This window comes from Rhopalosiphum maidis, chromosome 3 (assembly GCF_003676215.2).
Source record: "Rhopalosiphum maidis isolate BTI-1 chromosome 3, ASM367621v3, whole genome shotgun sequence".
Classification (NCBI taxonomy): domain Eukaryota; kingdom Metazoa; phylum Arthropoda; class Insecta; order Hemiptera; family Aphididae; genus Rhopalosiphum; species Rhopalosiphum maidis.
The window spans coordinates 2,484,740-2,509,960 of record NC_040879.1 but is presented as its reverse complement, the minus strand read 5'-3'; the positions used below and the strand labels follow the sequence as shown (position 1 = coordinate 2,509,960).

The window sequence follows — 25,221 nt, the reverse complement described above, 5'->3', positions numbered from 1 at the left end:
TCTAAGATACTTAGACAGTACAAACTGAAACTTTTTATTTAACTCAAAATATATATCTAACTATAAAATATTTTGCTATCAACATTATGATTCGGTAGTTTTTCACTTTATTTAAAATGAAAAAATTCAATTTTTTCTTTAATAATTGTTCCGTTTCCTCGCGCTGATATTATGAGTTTTACATAAAACTGCCAACACAAAAATGAATGTAAACATATTACACAGTTTTTATTGAATTAGAAACAAATTTCGTTTTAAACAAACTTTTAGTTCACGCTAAGTCGGTTTTGCAAGTATTTTTTGTTTATATATATAAGTGTATATATACATATACTTATATATGTATACTTTTATCGAAAAAAAATAACTAAAAAGAATACTGAACCCAATTGTTTGTAAATAAAGGAACGGAAATATATAGGCTCTGGAAGATAACATTTTACAATGGTTATGTAGAATTGTAATTAATAAAAATAACCATAAAGTAGTACTAACGACATTGACAATTTATAGTTAGTTGTTCGTGTTTAAATCAGTCCGACGACGACGTATATATGTATATATTTATATAACAATATAACTATATTAAAAAAAAAAAAAAAGTACCTCGAATACGTGTTTTTGGTATAATATACCCATAACGTTTCTCCGCGGTCGTAAAACCCCTCCTCGCCAAAAACTTATGCGCTAGATACGGCAATGACTAACGAGCTATATATATTATTATATTCGTGTGTGCGCGCGCGGCCATAATATATCGTTAGTAAATTATTAATATAATAACGGTTAGGACTTCCTCTTTCGGTTACGGAATATATCGTCGAATATACACACCGTTAATGCACACCACAATGGTTAATTTAATGCCGTACGATTTTAATGCCATACGAATAATACACTTTACTAAACGTATCGCGCAATATTATAATGCCGACGCACACGCCAATGACGCGATCGATAATAAATTATTATAAGCGCCGGCAAACTCAACTGTCAAACTATAAAACAGTGTGCGGCCGGGGGGGGGTGGGGTACTGTACGCGCGATGTGATAATAATATATAAAATAATAAATTAATAATATAAATGCACATAATATCTGATCACTGCGTTTTATCCGCGAGCGAAATCAATGTGACAATTTCATCCGACGCGGGTAAACCCACAGAGTGTCACACACGGCACGCACGCATACACACACGAGTGCGCGCCGCCGTACAGTCGTATAAACAATATCATTATATGATAATAACAACATTATAATATTATGTATTGTAACGTCCGTTGTAGTCGTATCGATTTGTATTATTATTATTATTATTATTTTTTTTATACCTACCCGCGACACACACAAAATATATCGCATCAGTGGCGTACGTAGGATTTTTTTTAAGGGGGTGTCATAAATCATAATTACCCATTATATGCATGAATTGACCCCTTTTTTTTAGTCATCGTTTCATAATTCGAACAGATACTTATTTTTAAGGGGGGTGTCATATCTCCCTGACACCCTTCCTGCGTACGTCACTGTATCGCATATAATATATTATTGTTGTATCGCGTAGTATTTGTTATATATATATATATTATTATTATCAGGAGTGTACCCATAGGGTGTACTACATATTCTCAAGATTTTTTTACAATATTATGGGAATACTGCATACCTATTGTATTGCATTAAATGTTTATATATTGGTATTTGATGACAGTATGCTCTCAAAAATAAATAAATGGAAACACTTCTGATTATTATAATACTCAATGGTGGCAATAAGTAAAAAATTCTGACCACCGAGCAAACACGGCTGCAGCGGCGGCGTGTGCGCGTATAAAGTGCTCGAAAATAATTAAAAAGTTCCAATTCGCCGACAAAACGTAGTTTCATAAAATATAAAAATAATTTTTATGTGGAAATCTAAAATATTACGATCTACAATCAAAATGTTGATAAAACTATACTATGATATTATTGGCATTTGTCAGATGACAGTTAGTAATCATTGCATTGTCAGTTTGTTATATAATAATATTAAATTTAAAATGTCGTGGTTTATAATAATTTCTGAGCGAGATGGACAACTTTTAGTTTTGGATAATTTTATACATCGTATTGATAGAACAAGAGGTTCTAACCACTATTATAAATGTATTAATAATTGTGGAGGTCGAGCAATACACAGAAAAGATTCTAATAATGCTATAATGTCAAAAACGCATAACCATCCGACGCGTGAAATCCAATTGGCTGAACGTGGTTTTCGAAATAAGCTTAAAGTGAGTTAGTTTTAATTTATACAATTTTATTCACGAGTTTTATATCATTTTTTAAAATCTATTTGGCGTAAAGTTCAAAGTCTGGGATTAGCTTACGATTATACACATGACGATAATATTAAAAAAGTTGTTCGTCGTCTTTGTTCATTAGCCTTAGTTCCGATTAAACAAATTGATAATTGTTAGACAGAAATTCATAGTGAAGCACCACAGTCAGAAAGTAAATAAAACTTTTTACGTAATTTGTTAGAACTTAGCAAAACTTAATTTATTTACTATTATTATTTTAGGTGTGCTAAAATTATTAAATTATTTTACCGAAACATACTTGGATCCAGATATTTGCCTATTTAATAGAAATATGTGGAATCATTTTAATACAGATGGAGCAAGGACCATAAACCACCTTGAAGGATGGCATGCAGCTCTTAATAAAGCTGTTGGTTGACCAAAGCCAAATATTTTTATTTTAATCAAAGAGCTAAAAACCAACAAACAAACTTTGAACTTGACCTCATAGCACAAAAAGGTTCGGCCAATCGGTACGTCACATACCGTTCGCGGGCTGTACGGTGCACTGCAGATATAGAGTAGGCAAAGCCCATTAACCGGATGCCGTGGTACACCAAAAACGAGATGATATTTATATATAGTATAGGAATAATCAGCACGTCGTACACGCGCGGACCGCCGGTCGTCGGTGTTAACCCAAAGTCGCAGCCGCCGTTTTCTTCTCAAAAATAAACCCTTCTTATAATCGCGAGACGTCGGACGCGGCAGGGGCGGATCTAGACCAAGATAACAGGGAGGGGACGATTTTTAAAGGGCATATATTAATTTTGATAAAGTATTTATTTAGGTACATACATATTATGTTACTTTACATAGACCCGTTCAGAACAAAAAAAAAATATTTTTTATAATAATAGTAATAATAAAATATATTACTATAATTTTGTTACCCTTGAAGTATAATTACGTCAAAAACTAAAATCAGGGACTTCAAACTATTTTTTTTTTGAGAAAACGGGGGGGGGGCAATCGGGGCGATCGCCCCCCCCCCATTGGATCCGCCACTGGGGCGCGGCGCAGTGTGTTTGATAGCGCCACCGGCCTCGGGGGAGTCGGCCATAATATATAATTATAACGATAATAATATAGAAATCCGTTGGAATGTTTAAAAAAAAAAGTTCCTTCTACTCGGAGCGCATTGGTCGTCGTCGTCGACCTCCACGGTCCGGCGGCGGCATGTGTTTTTGACAGGTATATAATATTATTGTTGTACACTTATTATGCAGAAAAACTTCATCGGATTACCACCGGCATATCGTCGTATACGATGTCGAGAGTGAACGCACACGCGCACGCCCGCGCGAGTATATAATAGGATTCCCCGGAACGATGACACACACGGTCCAGTCGTTATTTTAATCCGTCAGAACAATACGACGATGACTACGACGTACCTACATCACGTCGTAATAACTACTCGGAAAACCCTTCCGGTAAAAAATTGAATCGGACGCGTAGGTACCTATATCATCGCGCACGGGTAAGTATGGTGCAGCACACATCACGCCGTACATATTATATTATACTTACATAATACTATAATAGTATAGTGAGCGCTTATCGTATTATTATTATTATTGTTTCGCATAATCGTGTGATATACATCATCGCGCATGATGTTTAAAAAATTATACTTAATTAATGTACACGACGCTGCAGCAGCGGCGGTACGGAGGGCACTTAAGAGTGGAGCTAGTAGATGGGTAACTATATTCAACGGGTATACGTATATTATTATTAAACACATCGTGTTTGCGAGATATTTTCATCACAATAAATTATTACATCGCTATGAGATTCAGTGTGGAGACTGAATTCCGTATAATATATATAATATGTTTCAGTGTTCACTAGATAAAGGCGTTCCTGTTTGACGGTTACAACACGCCCATTCGTAAGTATATATAGCCGATATGATATAGGTATATTTAGGTACCTACTACACGTATATAACCTATCCGACTGTAGATAAATGCGAGTTTTCTTATTCACCTCGTCAGCTCAATATTATTGTTTTGTCTAAATAATAAACAATAATATATACCTGATGGCGGTAACACACTGTTTAAAAAAATAGTCGTGGTAGTTATTTTAATGAATAGAGGCAATCGATCGTACGGTTATAATAAGTTTAGCGTAGTATAATAATTAACAATATTGAAAAATGACCGAAAAATAAACTAACAAATCAAAAAGGCGTATTCATAAAAATAAAGCTACTTCAGTATTTTTATGCATAAAACATGACGTGATAATACTGATCATATATATTAAATTGTATTATTTCTATTTTTTAAGAATTGAAATATACGTTTTGTGCATAAATGTGCCACATTTTTGAAGCTATGTACTCATTAAAAAACAATTATAGATTTTGAAAAGTTATAACATAATTTACAAACTTTATTGGAACAATTTCATTCAATAAAATATATAAACCTACAAACGAAATTAACTTGGTATCGTACAACATAAATATTATAAGGGTGACATAAAAACTTTGGTAATAGAATTAAAAAAAAAAAAAAAAAACTCGTCATTAATTATAATCAAACTCGTTATTAAAAACGATAAGACAAACTAAAGTTTAAATTAATGTGATAGGATATAAAAGTGTCGTCGGCATATTTTTCCATAGAGAGTATGAAAATATTATAATAACCCGATAAAATCAATAATGACGATGTAATAACATTATTAATGATAAAACGAATGGGAAATATTGTAAATGTTATACAAAGACCATACTGTTACTATCGTCATTAAATTTAATTTAATAAACCAATCATAATTATTATTGAACGTAACAGTATCAAAAGGGCCTAGGCATCTAACTACTTGGCTCTAAGGAACATTTTAGTGGCAACTTCTTATGCGTTCGGCCAGCGGTCATATTATTATCGTCGGGTTACTCGTAAATTATCGTAAGTGTGAGTACACGTTTCCAGTAAAAGTACAGTGGACTATTTTACGCACGCGCATGTACATTCCGACATTTATACTGTTAACACTAAAAAATATTTTATCTTTCATTCGAACGGACGGTTCTAATAATTCCAATAGAATGTGCGTTGCCAATGCTCACTCTGATTGTTATTCTGAAAAATCCTTGAGTTCTTCAGTCGGACGGCGGAAGCACATTTTTAAAATTATTTTTAGTCGATTAAATATAGGCATTAGCTCAAAGTATATGAAATTATATTTAAACCGAGTTTATTCCAATTCAAAAGAACAAAAGTAAAATAATATGGCTCATACACATTCATTACTCACATTATGTTATGGTGCGTTGAATACTTTTTCATAATATACGCGATACGCGTAGCGACGTATGTTTTTCAATCAAAATGAGTAGTTTTTTACTAAGATATATGATAGTTGCAACGCCCCTTAATTGCAACACTCTTGTATGTCAAAATATTTATTTTAAATAATGAAATTCGTCGGAAACTTAAAACGTATACCTTCAATATTCAAGTTTACCTACAATATTTCCATAGCAGTTTGCATCTACACTAAAAAAAAAAAAAGAAATATGATTTTTATATATTAACGTAATACGTCATGTTCAAAATAGAACAAACTCAACAAACCTAAATAATGTTAGAAATTAATAATATCAAAATAGGAAATAAGAGCAAATAATATTAATAATGATCAAAGCAGAAGCGTATATGTGCAACATGATTCTACGAATATCACGTAATTAATTCATAATATAATGTACAAATGTAAATGCGTATTTAAGGTATTAATACGAATAATATAGGACATCACTCATAGAAGTTAATTCTTTACGGAAATTTGTTTTCGCATGAAAAACATGAGTTATACGATACAAAAACAAGAATTTTGTTTTGTATGTTACTAGTCATTATACCTATAACTTATTAGTTTCCTTTGAATAATAACTTATAGAATTACGTTACTTTAAACAAACAATTTTTAATACATATTTCATACGATAGTATTAATTTTAAATAGATTAACCGACGAAAAATGTTGTAAATTTCAACGTTTATTTTCCAAATTAGTTGGGTGATTAATAATTTAATCTAAATTAAAACGAACATTATAATTTTCTTCGGTGATATTAGAATATTTTTATTTTTATTCTACCATAGTTCAATGACAATATAAACGACGACTAAGTGCATATTATAATCAAATATAACGAGAAAAATAATCCATTAAATTAACTGTCTCGTTTTTATTCTCATTATTATGCATTTGTAATTTTAGATAATAATGAGAAAATTGAATTATTTATATTATAAATATGATCTCTGTGAAATATTCTGTTTGTAGTTATAAAATATGAACGTGAACACGAGATCAAAAAAAAATTGAAATCGTTTTCGGAATCGAATAAAGTCGTAATAAATAATTATCAAAAAGCCATTGTGTTTTTGCTTTTGATATTTAAGATGAAATCGTAATTTCGTATATTTTTTATACCTGTATACACGAAAACAAAATATACAAATATAAATATTTCATACGTACCTATATAATATTATCATTGTTATGGCTTAGCTCGTGAAAATAATGTAAATCTTCGCAGACAAAGGCGGTATACACACTAGACACTTGGGGTTGCCGGATGGCATCACTGAGTCGCCTTTATTAAACGCATTTTATAGGCTATTAATGTACCTACCTGTGCATTATTAAAAGCACACGGCGTGATATATAATGACATTATATTATACTAAACACCTTTAGAAGCGTTTAAAGAGGTCGTCCCGTTGCTCTTGCAATTTTAACCCTGTCAGTAAAAATATTTTATGTACCTTTAGATTATGACTAGCCCTTCACAGTAATATGTATTTATGTGGGTGGGTACCCTTTCCAATAATAAGCAAACTCGCCGGCACGTCATGGACTCGGGGAATGAATATCCGCTGCGAAACTGAACTAGATGGCCCGACATCACGCCTGACGTGCTTTGTATACTGACCGATGACAAGCCGATTTTTTTTTTCAAATTTAATGCCCGTCCGATATGAGATCTTAATGTCTTACAGAACTTCCGTCGAAAACCATGAACACTTTAAATTCGACGTTTAAATTAAAATCGATGATATAATTTAAATTGTTGTCATAGGCCACATGAAAAATTAATAAGTTTAGTACAGGTAAATTTATATTGAATTTTAGATAATTTTAAAAAATAATTGTTTACATAATAATATTATTATTTTGTTGTAAAACACTAAAAACAATCAAAAAAGAAAAAAAAATATAGAAACAATTAATTTGATAAATTTAAAAAATATATGATATGGTTTCAAATTATTTTTGTATATGTTTTTAATTTTTTTTTTTTAAGTAATTTATTTTTAACACTTAGAGTTATATGTTTAGACATATTATATACAACATCTTACATTACAACTTGCAACATACAACGACTAATTTATGATTTTACACAAAACGCGAGAGAATAATCTATACTCAGTTCTGACATCTGAGTGCAGGTATTATTAGAGTGCGTATAATTTAACTCAATTATATTATGTGTACAAGTAAACTGATTAAGATAGTCTTGGGTGTGCAATATTCTTTGAAGTAAATGCACTAGTCTTTGAGTTAGGTGGTCGGTTTCGAGACACGCCTTGTACTCAACTATGAAATCTACTAAAGGGACTGTCGTGGCATAATATAATATGGAAATAGCTGTAATTAAAGCAAACTTTAATTTCCTAGATGAATTAACGCTGGCAGCTATGGATGCTTCTAATATACCGGAACAACTCAGTCGATCATCGTCCTTTGAGCGGTAGCATATTATAATAGTGAACTTGACCTTGGCAGGAAACCATAGGATTATCCGTTTGAAACGATCTCCGATCACGCCATCCTACAATGAACGTATAATAATGACGCCGTAATATAAAGTTGCCCGCCAAACACCGGAAGACGTCGAGTAAGGAAATATAGGGTCGGAATAGATTTCAAACCATTTCAGTGTTTTAGTCTCTTTTTTTAAAAAACAAACATTAATAGTTTGTTGACTCGCAAGCGGTCATGTATTTGTTGCAGTGTAAAACATTGGAATAGGTATGGACATGTCCGAAACAGTTTTAGCTATACATTTTTCGTATTTATTTATTGCGTTACGCGTATTATTATTTACACTACTTTCGGTATAAAATAACCTCGTTAGAGATTACCCAATTAGGTGCATATATTTTTTAACTAAAGTGAATGTCACAAAATATAGAATATGAATGCTTAATTTGATTTAAAGCTAGAAAAAAATACATCAAATAATAGTCTAGATATTTGAGTTTACGATATAAATTATAATTATACTGTTTGAAAAATGTTTTTTTCAAGGATATCAATAATTGTTATTTTAAGATAATATGAACGGTCGAGTCTTCCATAACTGATAAATAATTATTTTATAAACTGAATTAAAGTAACACTACGTAACTATACCAGATTACTAAATTACGATTTATTATTTTATATATTATAATGTATTTGGAATAGGTATTTATAAAACAATATAATAAATGCATTCAGTGAAAATTATAAATTTACGATCGTTAAACACTTTTACATTAAATTTTGCAAATTAATAAACGTTTCCACTTTTGTAAATTACAATTCATTTTACTGCCAATTTTCGGTAAAATTATATGTTATATACATTAAAATTTTTAACGATTAAACTGTTCTCATAGTGTTTTGTATAGAACAAAACACAACATAATAGTAAAACCAATAACTTGACCGAAATTTAGAAAACATTAAGAACCTTATCATTATTATTATCATTACACTTTCGTTAGTGTTGTGTGATATACATTATAATTATACCTACCTAATATAATACTATAATTGTTCGACATTTTGGAGGTATAATATTCCAGAAAAAAATTTTTCGTCCGTCACATACACAAGTCGAAAACATAAAATCATATTATAATATGTTATTTTAATGTGCTTCACAGCATTATTGTTCTACCTACCGTATCAGCTCAAAACAAAGAAAATTAAACATGGTCTGGCGTTATTAGTCGACGGCTAAACTGTCTGTGACAATAAAAATGCATTTTTATTAATACAATTATAAAGATAACGACCCGCCCGTGTCCGTGACAGTGTAACGCAGTTGTAGCTGTACGATGATGATTCCGAGGAGAAGACATTTGGATACGAGTTGAACGAACACAACTCTAGTGCTGGTTAAGTGCATGTATACCTACAAGAATATTTATGCGCGAGATGATTTCCGTCCGCTGTTTATTATTCACATTAATTTAATTAGATCTAACTGGAAAGAACGATAGCGTTTCGGTATTACGAATGGAATGCAAAGATTTAAGACGACGGTACCTATGTGTGTGTGTGTGTGTGTGTGTGTGTGTGTGTGTGTGTGTGTGTGTGTGTGTGTGTGTGTGCACAAATCGAAAACATATTATTATTTTATACATACCTGGCGAGTTAACAACATAGTAGATATTATTCTAATAACGTTGTAACACAAAATTAATTTAACCAGGCCGGAACTAGTTAACCACATCACTGCTTCGACCATATAGATAATACGTTTGGTCTTGAGAAATATTGTACCACGCTGGTAAACAGACTATAAGCAAGCGCCTTCCTATGACGACACCCACAAGAACGTAAAAAAAAAATGCGTTATAGTAAAATTCACCGTAGTGCGATGACGTGTAATGTGTAAACTACATAACAATAATAATTACTGTTATACTCGTTTATTTTTTGTTTTTCATTTTAATTAACAATCAGTTTTGGTTTTTTTTTTTTTTTTTGCTATATTATTATATATTGGCGAACGCAATGCATTCGCATATCTGTCGTTAATAATTTAATACGGTTAAATCTACCCTGTTCGTAGTACCCGTGTCAGTAACGACCGACATGTTGTCGAATTATCTTTTGGCCAGGCTAGAACCTGTCTATTTTCAGTGGAAAAGTGGGAGAGGAAATCTCCCACCCCACGAGGCTGGTTTAAATTGTGACATTTGTGGTTTGATATCCACTGATGAATGATGAGATATTTTATTAATATTTTTATTTTTTATTTTAATATCAAACAGATTTTCATCTTTGATGGTATTTAAGTAGTTTTGATTTTAAATGTGCCCCGCAAGTAAATATCAAATACGCCTACGTAGGTAAATAATATAATATTATATACTTTCAAACAGCATGATCCACATAGAACACTTACAGCTATTTGTTTGCTTTTAACAATAAATTTATTTGAATTATAATTCTTTAAATTGTTAGGTATACATAGAAATCATTTTTCAAATAACTTGGATATTTTTTTTATTATTTAAGATCCACGGCAATATAATACTTTATTTAAAAAAAAAAAGAAACTTTTAATAATACAAATTGTTAATCATATAATTTATTGGAAAACGTTGATATATTTATGTAAAAAAAATCAAACAAGCAGTTTTTGATTAATTAAATTATATTTAGGTACAAAGGATAATAATCTTTACAAATAATTATTTTTTTGAAAAAGTATTATAAATTATAATGATAATATTTAATATTGCATCTAATATTTATTATAGGTTCTCTAGTAATTAAAAAGAAATTAAATTATTAAATGTTTATAGATTTATACTAATTGCTTTGGTGAATTTTCATATCATCTGTACTTATTATTATATTTAGTATACAAAGTTAAGTAATTCAATATAACTAATAGTTTCGATTTCAATGTGTATACATCATTATTTTATTTTAAAATTGTTAACAATTTTTCGGTGAAAAAAATATAATATTTATCATCATTGAAAAATAATCATGTTTTGTGTTTGTATGAATTCTAATTTATCGAATAACGATTAAAATCGGATGTTAGTCGACTGCTATCAAATCTTATAATTGATAATAATAGAAATAATAATAATCACGTAACACTGAATTCGAAATAACCTATAGACTTTATAATAATGACAATGTCGCAGGCCATATGGAAAATTAGTTTTTTTGCAAAAAGGCTAGGCTCTTTGCAATGGGGTAGCCCGTTTGCGAACTACTTATTATTTTTCTAGACAGCCTGCTGTTTTTCAGGCTCATTGCATACAGACTAACAGTAGTTAGGCCTTTTAAGAATTATAATCATATTATGGTAAAAACCATTTTAATTATTTTATTTTAAGGTTTATTGATAACAACACAATACAATATATGTAACATGTAACATTATTATTCATTACTTATTAATTTTGTAAAATAGTTATTTCTATCTCATAGACATACTAATTTTTAGATTTCCATTTAACTTTAAATGTTAAATCATTTTAAGACTTTTATAAGTGACTTATCATTAATGACACAAACAATATCTGACTTGACACCTTTTGCACATATTACTTAACTGTAATAACACCCACTAATTTGGTTTTATAAAAGTAAGAGCTATCAGCGACAGCTATCATACTATGTTGATCAATACATATTATTTTTTTAAACTAGTTAGGTACCTATAGTATCTACTTGGTTTATTAATAACTTTGAAAATAACAGTTTTATAAAATATTACCTATGCAAGAAAATCAATAAATAAATCTATAATAAATTAAAATCTGTAACCATTTCAATATTTTAGTAATGGAGGTATAATAATAATAATAGTATAATGCCTCAAAAATTATTATAACTTTCTATGTGTAGGGAATATTAAGTCAAGTATTGATGTTTTAATATTCAAATATGATTATTAATTATGACTGAATAATATAAATATAAATAATATACCGCAATATTATACTTACTGCAATAAATGCGATGATAACAATATAAATCCCTATTGAGACCCTACTATGAGTATGATGTTAATATTCACTTACTCTTACATAATCTACTCGTATATTTTGATAATCATATTTTTCATGATTTGAAGTTTTATAAAAGATTATATTAAAATGTCTACAACAGGATGACTTAGTACTCCTAGTAGAGATGGCATCTTACAAAGATAGTATAATATAGATTACCTGTTTGAGAATAATTAATACTAAATTGGTAAATGAATCATGATATACAATAATAAAATATTCTACGAGGATGAAAATTTACGAAAAAAAAAGAATTATATAACATTGTTCTACGACATTTCAAATACGAATCTAATATCATCGTCAAAACTATTATCGAAAATTGAAATCTTCTTTCTTAAACTTTTTTGACTTGTATTACTGTTTATGGGTGATTTCAATTTAAATTGAACGTTGTTACAGAATTGGCTTCAAGACTTTTATCTCACTCGAATATCATCAAGAGTTTGGTTGTAGAAACTTTTTGAGGTATCTGTACAAATATTTAAGTATATTTTTATAGATTTCTAAAACAAATAAAACTTTGACAGTTGAATGTTGAAAAATAAATGTCAACCGTTTATTATTCGGATCGTTTATTTATATTTCAAAATAATATTGTGCATGATGTTTGAAATCATTTTATTTTTCGTAAAATTAAACAATTATATAGTGATTTTGGATTCAAAATACATTGACATTATTTAATATTTCAATTATATCGGTAATGGATAATAATATTATTTTCAAAATTGTTTAAGGGAATTAGAAGCGGTGACCTACTGTCTTTGTCTAACACACGTGGAACATAGCTATACGCCTGACAAAAATTAAGGTGCTTCTAGTTGTTCGATTTAAAATATGTAAAGATGTTTTAATTGGTATAAAAGTTTACTTTGCATCGGTCGAAGCAATTTTTCAATAGTTTTATTATTTAAAATAAATATTTTGATGGGAATAAATATTTAAAATTTTATAAATTTATAAATTTTTGATATTAAATATATTAAAAATATGCTTTGACCGATGCAAAGTAAACTTGTATACCAATTCAATCAAAATCTTTACATATTTTAAATCGAATAACTAGAAGTACCTAAATTTTTGTCAGGCGCGTATAGCTATTTTTCCCATGTTCACGTATGTAAGACAAAGACAGAAAATCACCACTTCCAATCCCCTTAATGAGTTTTCATATGCGTTTATTTGTCATACTATTTAATCTCCATTTAAATTACGTATATTACGTATTATATGTATACTATTTCATTATCTTTACGCTATTGTCATACGATATAAGGTATTTCACATGAGCTATAAAATATAACATTATTCAGTTCAAGAAAAATATTCAAATAATTCAGTACATAATACGCTGTTATAAAAACGTATAATATTTTAAATAACAAAACTTCAGATTTTCGATGTAACGATATACTTCATAAATGCCAACATGTTATTTACACATAATATGAGTAATATTTTTTATTAAAGTATTTATAAACTGAATGTATTTTTAATGATTTCCAAAATATTCTATACCGAAAAATATATTATATTTTATGTCCACATACTTTTGTTTTTAGAATTTTATGTATCTAATATAAAATAAACGATTTTTAATTGTTCATTCATAAGACAAGTCATGAAACAAAGATTAACAACAATAACTGCATTCCATTGAACAAATATTACATAATTTGACATTTAAAATTTCCAAAATGTTTTTATAACAACAAATATTATTCATAATAAATGAAGTATAAATTATTTTAATTTAAATAATATCAAACATTTTTATTGTCACTATAAGTATGTTTCTTTTATTAAAGTATTTCAAATATAATATTACACACAACTAGTTATCATACAAAAAAAAAAAAATAATAATAATAATAATACATATTAATAACTACATTCTTGAATAGGTACTCCCGAACTAATAGTATTCAATACATTTATCGCGATCGCATTTTACGGGACGTGTTGTTTTACACGCGAGAGTCCTTTGTGATAGTATTTTCGTTCGTATAAGAACAAATACAATTTGTCCAAAGAAATAAATTATTATTAAAAAGTTATTTGAACAACGATACAATAATAATAATAATAATACATGTGATCAATGTTGCTTCGGAATTATTGCGTGGGCAGTATATAATGTGTAGTCGTCATGGCCGTAATGGGCAATTTCAAAAGCTCAAAACCACCGGCACAACAGCACTGTTTCCTTAGGACACATTTTGCGAAATGTAAACACAAAACGTATCTATAATATCGTTAAATGAAATAATGATCATTGTTACATGTATTTGTTTACATAAATTGCCGTTAATGTCCAACGCAAATAAATTAAGACTCCGTTTCGTGCGGTGCTTGTGTTGTATCAGTTGCACGTGGGCCATTTAGTGCGGCAAATCCATTGTTTAGAGTATGCATATTTCGTAATGATTGATTGGTGCGTTGCACCGGATTCCGTATCGGCGGCTGTTTGTACGAGTGGAAATCGGCGGCGAGAAATATTTGACAAATTCGGTTATTATTAAACCGCGTTGTTTATAACGCGCCTATACCGCGGACCGTTATAATATTATTATACGAACATTATTGTTGTACTGCAGCGCAGTGAATATATAGTACGCGTACAGCTCTGCAGTAACACATGGGTACCTACCTGCACACGTGTGATAAAAAATAAATAAATAAATAAAGTGTTGATCGATATCGGGATACGTCGTCAACGATTTATCGTAATAAATAATAATAATTTCATACATTGTAGGCTTTTCGAAATTGAAAACAATATTTTGTAGCGAATATTCGTGTACCTGCCTATGTTATTGCGCGTAACGATATAAATAATGTATATTGTAAGCGAATACGCGTATGTGTAATGTACATAAAAAACCTTATCGGTAGTTCGCTATTTTAGATACTGTGCGGCACGAGGGAGCTATTTCGGGTTTACGGAGGTGTTTGCATTTTTATGTCAGTTCACACTTTTCGGGACGGTAAAAATCTCAAAAAATTTCATTTGGCACCTGTGTGATGTATATTGGAAAATGTTCGCGCGTTGTGTTGCACGCCTAAACTTGAAATAATAATATGTCATTTGTCCGAATTTTCCAGCAGTTTTCGAGATAACCGTTAAAACTGCAGAACAAAAAAAAGAGAAAAACTACGGAGAGTCGTATATAATAATAATATGCAATACATGTTAAACGAACAGTTTGTTTTAAACAAACTCTATTCTCAACGCTGCTCACTGCTCAGAATTGTTTTTTTTTTTTTTTATCGCGACTTTACATAATTTAAAAATAACCAGGTTAGTGGACCATTCAACTCCCGTGTCAAACTTTATTTTTATCTGTTGCTGCTGTGTTGTTCTATACAGCTTTTAAACCATAATAGATAATAATTACGATTCAAACTGGAAATATTATACGTTTGGACAAGCAGCGGTACCACGATATTGTGGATCGTGACTCCGAACGACTAAAGCAACATAATATATTATTACTGTCTGACAAATAAAAAGTGAGACATTTTGTTTCCAATGCGAACGTATAAAGAATTTCGCAAAATATTTATATACTCATCCTTTATTTTTAATACCGCACGTGACATTTTTTCTCCTGCAAATTCGCGAAGATTATATTTATATTTAACGTGTGCTCGAGTAGAGATAATATACGATAAACAAAACAAATACAGTATAACACGACACTAATGACTCATCCAGTCAGCCATAATATGATATGAACGCAAAGCGGATAACTGTAAAATATGTGGGTGTCATTTTTGCTGAACTTCTGGATATTTTCGACGGTCGCTTCCGTTTCTTGGAAAATCAGTAAATTACATAAACTGATCGTATAACGTGCGAGATATTTAGCAGTCTAATACATACCACAAAATGAAATGGATAATAACGAAAGTCGTGTATTTTTAACTGCACAGGTAATATGATGGTCAGGTCCTCAAACAGTTATAACTTAAATCGTAGTAACACTGATTGCATATGTTTTATCTAATTGTATATTTTTATAAATTGTGCATTATTCAAATCAAAATAATTAAATATGACAGTATACGTTATAGATAACTTCTAAAATCTGTATACATATTTAAGTTTGTTTCTAGTGCATTTTTTGTCAGTTACTAAATCATAAAAATAAAAATCTATTTACCGTGTTCGTATTTATTTTATAATTTTTTATAATAATTTTAACAGTAAAAAATACGTTTGCAGTTTTTGTTCAAATATAAGGTAATATTACCAAAGTTATAACGTTGAAATTCAAAATTATGGACTATTAAGAAAGAAAAAAAATTGTCTAGTAAAATGATCATAATCGTCTCACATTATTTCAAAAAAATTGTCTGCATTGTCTTTGCATTTGAATTAAACGATTACACTGTGTTTGGCGCAATTAAATGTTTTGTTCGCAATCGTAAAAAGACTAGATTTCTTCATAAGTCTATATATTTCTATGTAATTGAATAGGATGTATTCAAAATGGATACAAATCCATCATTATGGCATCCTTCAACGGAATTACAGGAAATGTTCGGTACTTTACTTACTTAAAACTATTCTAAAGTGGTATAAGTAGTATTTATAATTTTTTTTTTTTTTTGATTTCTTCAATAAAGATGCTCTATCTACATATCTTCAAAATTATTTGTCAATGATAACATTTCTTAATGTTATGACTTTTTAAGCGAATTCTGAGTCTTTAATTTAACACATACTTCCAAATGCTCTTCAATGGATATAATGTATGAAAAACAACCATGATCTGATTTGTTACTAACAACACTTTGAATGCAATTATTCGTAGCTTTTTCCGTGCACAGTTTAATTTTGTTGGAGTAGAAAAGCCTTAATTGAACATTTAAAACAATTAAACTACCTTTAAATCGTATTTATTTTTGCTATCAGTTAACCGTTAACCAATTGCACCACCAATCAATGGTAAATAAAATGTATTATTCGTATGTTCTAGGTTATATATATATATTATTTATAAAGCATACGAAACAACACTTATTCAACAAGAAAAATACTATAAACTAAACAGTTTTCAATATAAATTATACGTAAAAATAATACCGAACGCTGGATAAATACAAATGTAAAATTAAATCAATAACTAGCCCGTTACATATAAATTCGTAGTAAAAATCATAAACATATTAATTCATAGTATGCTAATTAATTTTTTCTGTACCTACCATACATATAGATAATACAATAATCATTTTTATTCAATTACTTAAAAAATTTAAATAAAAATAATTTAACCTTGAACAAACGATTGGTGAATATATAAGTGTATAACATATTTGAAATTCAATAGCTGAAATTTATTTTATAACGACTTTTTAATTTCAATTGAAATGAACTCATTTTTACAGTAAGCCAATATCAAAATATTACAATATTATATTTTTACGAAATTAATTTTGGAATTAAATGTAATTATTAGATTTTTGGCTTTAGGCCAAATAAATAAACGAGAGCATTCAACTTTTATTTTAATTTGTATTTAATGTCAAGTTCAATTTTTAATTCGTTTATATATAAATTACCGGCGCACTTAGTACGAATTAGAAAAGAAAAGCATGAATATTCTCATCGGTTTTAAAAATGTATGTGTTCCTAAAAATGGTTAAAAAATACTAGCATGTGTAAAAAGAAAAAAAGGAAAGCCAAGGGAGATATATGATTAAATATTTTTTATTACACTCTATAATAATCTGAATTAGTTTTTAATTATTATCATTTCTATAATTTAAACCGTTTCAGATCCAAATGAAATATTATGCCACTACTGAAAATTATGCAAATAGAATTATAAAAATAAAAACTTTATCCATATATTTTCAGTGTAATTAGTACGGGTAAATGAGGAAAAAAACCTGTAGAAATCTACAGGTCTTTTATGTATAATTATCTTTTTACGATGTTATTAAAAATAAATTACAATGTAATCCTAGGTAAGATTTTCTTAGTGTGCATTCACTAAGTGAATATTTCAAAAAAATTAAACCATTTTTCATTCGGCAAAAAAAATATACACTGAGTTCATTAGATTGAATTTTTTTTTAGAGGTAACCAGTTGAAAATATTGATGAAGAATTAGTAATCTAGACTAATGTTATTTCACGATTTCCAACATGACAACACCCCTTTCACTTAAATATTTTAACATTGCTTTTCCTTAAAACTTAATTGCATTTTTAAATATCATCAAAGTCCCAGAAGAAAAGTATGTAGTCACCATTTCTAATATTTATAGATTGTATTTAATAATTAATTCTTATGTTTGTTTTTGAATCTCAAAAAACAGTCTTTAAAAGATAAAAAATAAAAATAATTTCACAATATTTTGAGTATTATACGTCAATAATATGTTAAATAAATTGTTCATATGTTATATTTATTCATAATTTGAGTTTTTCACATTTTAGTGAAGCAGTTACTATAAATAAAGTTTAAAAATCATTAAGTTGTATGCAGTACCTATGTTTTTTATGACACATAATTACTGAATTTTCGTGTCCAAGAGGAATAAACAACATACACATAATATTTCGTTTTGTCAATCTAAGTAGCTGTAATTTACAATTTATTCTTTAAAAAACATTTATAAATATTTTATCAACTATTATACTTTCAATGTACCTAATGTAAAAAACAATTTCGATTAAATTAAAATATATGTATATTAATATGCCACATGACATTTCCATGACCTTTTTGTCTACTAAAAAACAATGTTTCTTTTAGAAAATGGTTTTATAACAATAATAAATGTTATAGAATTGATTTTTATATATTTTTTTTTAACTTTCTTCATAATTTAATTATTTAATAGTACGAAATTTATTTTATTTTTATTTATTTTTTTTTGAAATTAAATTATAAAAATTAATTTTATTAAACAGGTTTAAAGTATACTTAGCTATTTAAATTTTAGATATTGTGTACATAATTAATAATTTTAGCTTATTATCTTACTTTGAGTTTGAATTTTTACCAAATAATTTGGTTGTCATAATGATATATTTTAATGACAGTGGCAGTTTTCAACTTGTTATCAAAATAATTTGACTAAATAAATATATTCATTTTTGTCTTCAAAGCTTAATTTTACATGATTTAGAATAAATTATGTTTATTTTTTAGATAACAACAATTTTGTACAATTTTAATTCCAGTATTACGTTTGTAAAAATGTTAAATATTTAGTTAAATTTTTAATTTGTAATAGATAGGTAATTTTTATAATGCCAAAAAGTAAATCACTACATTATGACGTAAAATAAATAATAAATAAATAAATTGTATATTATTTTTGTTCATTTACAAACGTTGAAATAGATAAAATTATATAATTCCATTAAAAAATGTCTATGATACGTACCATATACGATCTACCCAAAACAGATATAGATTTTCAAAAAGAAAATATGCACGAGAGGAGATTTACTTTATATTATACACTTGCATATACAAGTACACGTCTCTACGACAAAAGTGTTTCATGAACAGTCAACACAGCATGTTTCTACAGCAAATATTTTCTCAATATAAAAATAAAATATTGAATAACAAGATAATAATACACAACAAGAGGGTATTAACGTTTACGATTCTTTATTTTAAAATTATCGAACGTGTATATGTTATATTTTGTGTGAGTAGATAACGATTTGTTTTCTCCGGCACGAGATACTGTTTCTAATATATTATTATGTAATAAAATAATATTTTATACTCTGTAAGAATAGCACACGGATACTCGAACACGACCAAAACGATACAATGTACTATGTAAAACAAAACCGGAAAATTCATTCGTACATTTAAGTGTGTATGGTATAAATATTTTTTGTCCGAATTTTTGTATTTCAGATTAAGTGAACATTGTGTATCGAATAATAATAATAACAATTATGCCTAATTCGATATTGTAGTATTATATATTATAGATGTTATACTATCGTTATTATGTCCGGAACCGATTTCCAACAATGCGCGTCACAGACTATACAGTATATTATTATTATTATTATTATTATTATTTTATTATATTATCGTACAACTACCGACGGACTGGGGGCACACAATAACAATAGCGGTCTGTCCGTTAATAGTTAACTCGGCCCGCGGGCGTATAACGGCCGCCGTAGTTGTATAGGCTCAAAATATTATATGACTCGAGACGATATGAAATTATGTGCTATACACATAAATTCGTGTACACGCGAGTTAGCGCTGTAAATTCGACGCGGGACGGAAAGCAAAAAAGTCTGATGGTGAATAGCGAGGACCTCGAAAACGTCGATTGCCGATGATCCCGAACGTTAAAAAATATATCGTGGCGATTCACCCTCGACCGCTCCTCGGAGTCCGGATACCTATATATATATATATATTACGTCGCATTTCATTCGGAACGACACACGAGAACGGGGAAAAGTTTTTTATTTATTTATTTATTTTTTCGTTGTTGTTAATAGCCTGAGAACGAACGGACCGTCGCCATCGCATTCGGCGGCGGAAGGGTTGATCAACACCGCACTGACAATTGCTACGATCGTGTACACTATATATATACGTGTAGGTGCGCTATGGGTAGGTATCGGCAGTGTATACGGATAATATAATATGCGGCTCCCGACCACTACATAAACGATAACGACAGTACGGTATATAGTGTACGTACGTATACACTATCGCGTTATTTCGTTTTCATGTTAAGTGTGTTCGTTTCGATAGTGTGGCTGTTCTCGTCGTCGTCTCGGATAATATTATTGTATGTTTATGCGTTCGACTGGGGGAGAATCGGTCGGAACGACTACATTATGGCTGGCCGCGGCGTGTACAAGTCTCGTACCGATAAGTCGTGCACACCGACGTTTTATGAATTTAACTCTCCGGTCGACCCGTTTCGGTTCAGTGCCGTCATTTGCATCTCGCGATAATTTTTAATACTTTTAAAATATCTTGACAAATTCCCGCGAACGAAACGACCTGTTTGTTTCCGCGTTGCAGACATCGCGTCTATAATATTTTACGACGGTAACGTTGTGCGCGAAACGACACTCATAATATGCAGTGAAGACTCGCTAAATACTCGACGATTGTTGTACGAAGTGGAACGCGAGAAAAGGGTGGTACTCGAATTAAAGTTAGTAGTGGCCGTTAACATTATACGTCTTGACTATCCGATTCGGTGCAATCAAATGATTCGATTATTGCATACATTTACGCGAAATTGTTTAATAACAAATTATTTATTCATACCATTCAAAATAATTTGCACGAAAAGTGTAAAAACCAGTTATTCCGCATTAAAATAGCTAAAATTGCATTCAATCGTTTTAAACAATATAATAACGTATAATAAGTACTTGTAAATGCTATTTAATATTTACTAACTTTTAATGAATTATGTATTACAATAGTACATAATTAATCATTTATATTGTTTGAGTAGTCTGGTGCATTGGAAAAAACCTATTTAAAAAAAAAAACAACACTCTGATTATAGTTTTATTATTTAGACGTATATTAAAAAAATATCACAACGTGTATTATATTATATTCTTATAACACTTATAATATATCGAAAATTAGACTAAAGTCGACAGTGAAGTTGATAAATTGCATATTCAATGCGCCGTGTTATCATAATTTTATTATTCAAATTTTGTAAATAAATATATCACGGTTATAGTGTTATGAAATTATGATGTATTTCATTTTTGGAATGCATGCAAAATAAAATAACTAAGTTTTAAAAGACACTTACTGAGAAATTATCGTTATAAAACTACCACTGATACAAACAAAAAAAAAAGGAAAAATTGAATTTTCAAAATTTGTTTCGAAATAATTTTAGGACATTTCTAGTCTTAACTTATAATTGTAAAATTATTTTATTTATTTATTTTTTTAATATAAAATTAATTAAATAATACATTTTAGGTAATCGTGATAAATCATTTATTTAATATTGATTTTAGTAACTATCTAACTGGTTAAATTATATTAAAATTATTAATTTTAAGATCACTACTATATATAATATCAACTATAATTTGTACTTTTTAATTAATATAATTGCTTATTATGTTTAAAAATTATATATTATAAAATTAATAATAAGAATGCTTAAAACCATCAGGAAAATATAATACATTTATTAAGATTATATTATTTTATTTAAAAGAATAATATGAAAAATTATTACTACGAAAAATATACTCAAATCTCCTAGTTTAAATAATATATTCATTCATAAAAAAAAATGCAGAGTTGTCGCTAATCGTAATAATAGATTTCAAGTAATTGTGTAAGTCTTACTTATGGATGTATTAAATTTGAATTTGATGCTAAATTTTTGCATACGAATAAACAATTTTGGGAAGAACTGGTGTGTCATACTTTATTTATAAAAATGTATGATAATTTATTAATATAACTATTTATAATTCATTTTTATACTAGTTTTACTGTCAGTCAAATTATTTTTTACGAAATCATTGCTTATATTATCATATAATAATAAATTATCATATTATCTTTTTATATTATGTAAAATACATTAAGATTAAATTAACTTATAAGTCAATAGTGACGGTATTTTCGGTTAGAAAATAATAGATGATCATAGATTAATACATAATTTATAACTTCAAAATTAAAGCGAGTATAAATGAAATTATTTTGATAAATTCATTGATTATTATTTATATAAAATATAATATACGCGATGAAAAAAATTAGAAAAGTTTCAAGTTTTTACTGCTGATATATTTTAAAGTACACAAAAATTTTATCGTAAATATTCATGTTTTATATATGTATACATATATATATTTTTGTAATTTTGAAAAGTTTTAGAAGTTCTAGACAATTTTTATTATTGATTAAAGTACTAAAAAGATATACTTTGATAGAAACTCCTCAAAGTTTAAGATTGAAGCTTCCTTACTGCTCCTAGAGATGTGATCAGTCAACATACACAAAACAAAAAAACAAGTGCATAATTGTAAAACTAATATATTTATTTATATTTTCAAAATCCAAAATATAATATTATAGAAACTATGTGATATTATGTGAGAATTGGTCAAATCTAAAATATTTTTCTAATAATATTGTCTAATAGATATTTATTTAGGTGAACTATATTAATTTAATAATACGAGTACATATTTTGATACACATAGTATTATATAATACTTTCTTTGAATTTAAAATGAATTCGTTTCAATGCTATAGACTGAAAATGTAAACATATTTTTCTTATTAACTCACAAAAAATATTAAGTTATTTCGTATGAATTTAATATGAATAATGAATATAGTATCTATATTAAAAACTACTGTTGAGTAAAGTATATAAATATATTTGATTTATTCTATTTATATAAATTCATTATATAGGCCCATTAGCCTAAGGTATAAAGTCACTATGAATTTAAAACTTAAAAATCAGACCTTTTAAGAAAATTATTCACAATTTTACAAATTGACGTTAAAAATTCAAGACTGTCCAATTAAAATTAATGTTTCTATCATAAGCCTTCAGAATACTATCTACAGACTTATAATTCTGAATTATATTTGATCAATATTTTATATTATTATTGAATAATGTACTATCGCAAATCAAAAAATATCAAATTATTTACAATATTGTACAATTTGCTATTTGTTTAGTACATAATACTAAAATTATTCATCGAGTAAACGTTTTAATTAATTATCACATTATTATTTAAAACCAATTGTTTTGACACTATGTGTTTACTATGCATTTGATAATGCAGATACCATTTTTATTAAACCCAATTGCTTAAAATAAATTGACAAAATCACAATATATAGAAACCATTATTTAGTCGTCCATGTGTTTATGTCATTTTTGCGCAGTAATATCCTATTATGTATATAGTAGGATACAGTATTTTGTATGTCATGCAGTGAATACATTTTTCCTGTATACCATTTCCTTAAACTTAAATACTGACTACGTAATCCACACGTAGGTACTTAACTTAATCGGTTGTATGGTAATAATAATTTAATTCAAAATAAATATTATATTGTTGTTCGTATTGTGTAGGTAGATACAATAATATTATTATGTGAATTAATTCTTATGATGATGGACTTTGAGTGATTCGAGTGAGTCCTTTGCATGAAAGGCGATAATGATAAAGACATATATGATTAAAATAACATCAAAACCATTTTTTAAATTTTGTTTGTATTGTGCATTTTTTCACACAATATATTATGTTTGGTATTGTTTGTTATCATTGTCTGCGTTATTAACAAACCGGATACTAATTAAGTTCCTAATTACGTTGTACGCATAATATTATCCGTCTTCCAAATTATTGTATTAAATTAAAATATTTTAGATTTTTGAAAATTAATTATCAAGTATTATTACAAAGTGACAAGTTGTATTTACTGTATAACGATGGAATGAGTATAGTTAGTCGGAACTACGTGAGCCAAATGTTTGCTATGAAGATTTTTTTTTTACAGTTTACGATCGAGTGTAAAATATTAGAAGCTGAAAATGACCAATACCAGGGACCGACTATTTTACCGGTCAAAATAAAATGTTATGTCTCTTTGATAAACTCGATCCTATTACACGCCAAAACTAATTTATTGTTTTTTCTGTATTACAAGATGAATGAACGCCCTTTGGTATTGTTCGTGTGAGAAGTTCGACAGGGCTTATTGAAAATGAACAAACTTATCAATAAATCAAAGAACTCTACACGAACGATGTCTTTTCTATATGCCCTATATCGCGAGTGTACCAAAATACCTATATAATATAATATAACTGTATATATAATATTGATATTCCTGAGTTATTTTTTTAAAAAAAAAAAGGTATTGAACTCGAAATATAATATAATAGTAATGGAGTACATCATTTACGTAGTCTCAAGAATAATATTTAAATATGCTTATTTAACTTGACTTTTTGTTGCGTTGT

General features: G+C 28.4%; 1 protein-coding gene and 1 pseudogene across 1 annotated transcript in view; both read left to right on the top strand.

Moving 5' to 3' along the window:
- The window catches only part of LOC113560239 (sex peptide receptor), a 223,998-nt gene that overhangs the window by 49,042 nt on the left and 149,735 nt on the right, over positions 1–25,221 (top strand). The window lies entirely within an intron of this gene.
- Positions 2,208–25,221, top strand: part of LOC113560026 — a 30,401-nt pseudogene continuing 7,387 nt past the window's right edge.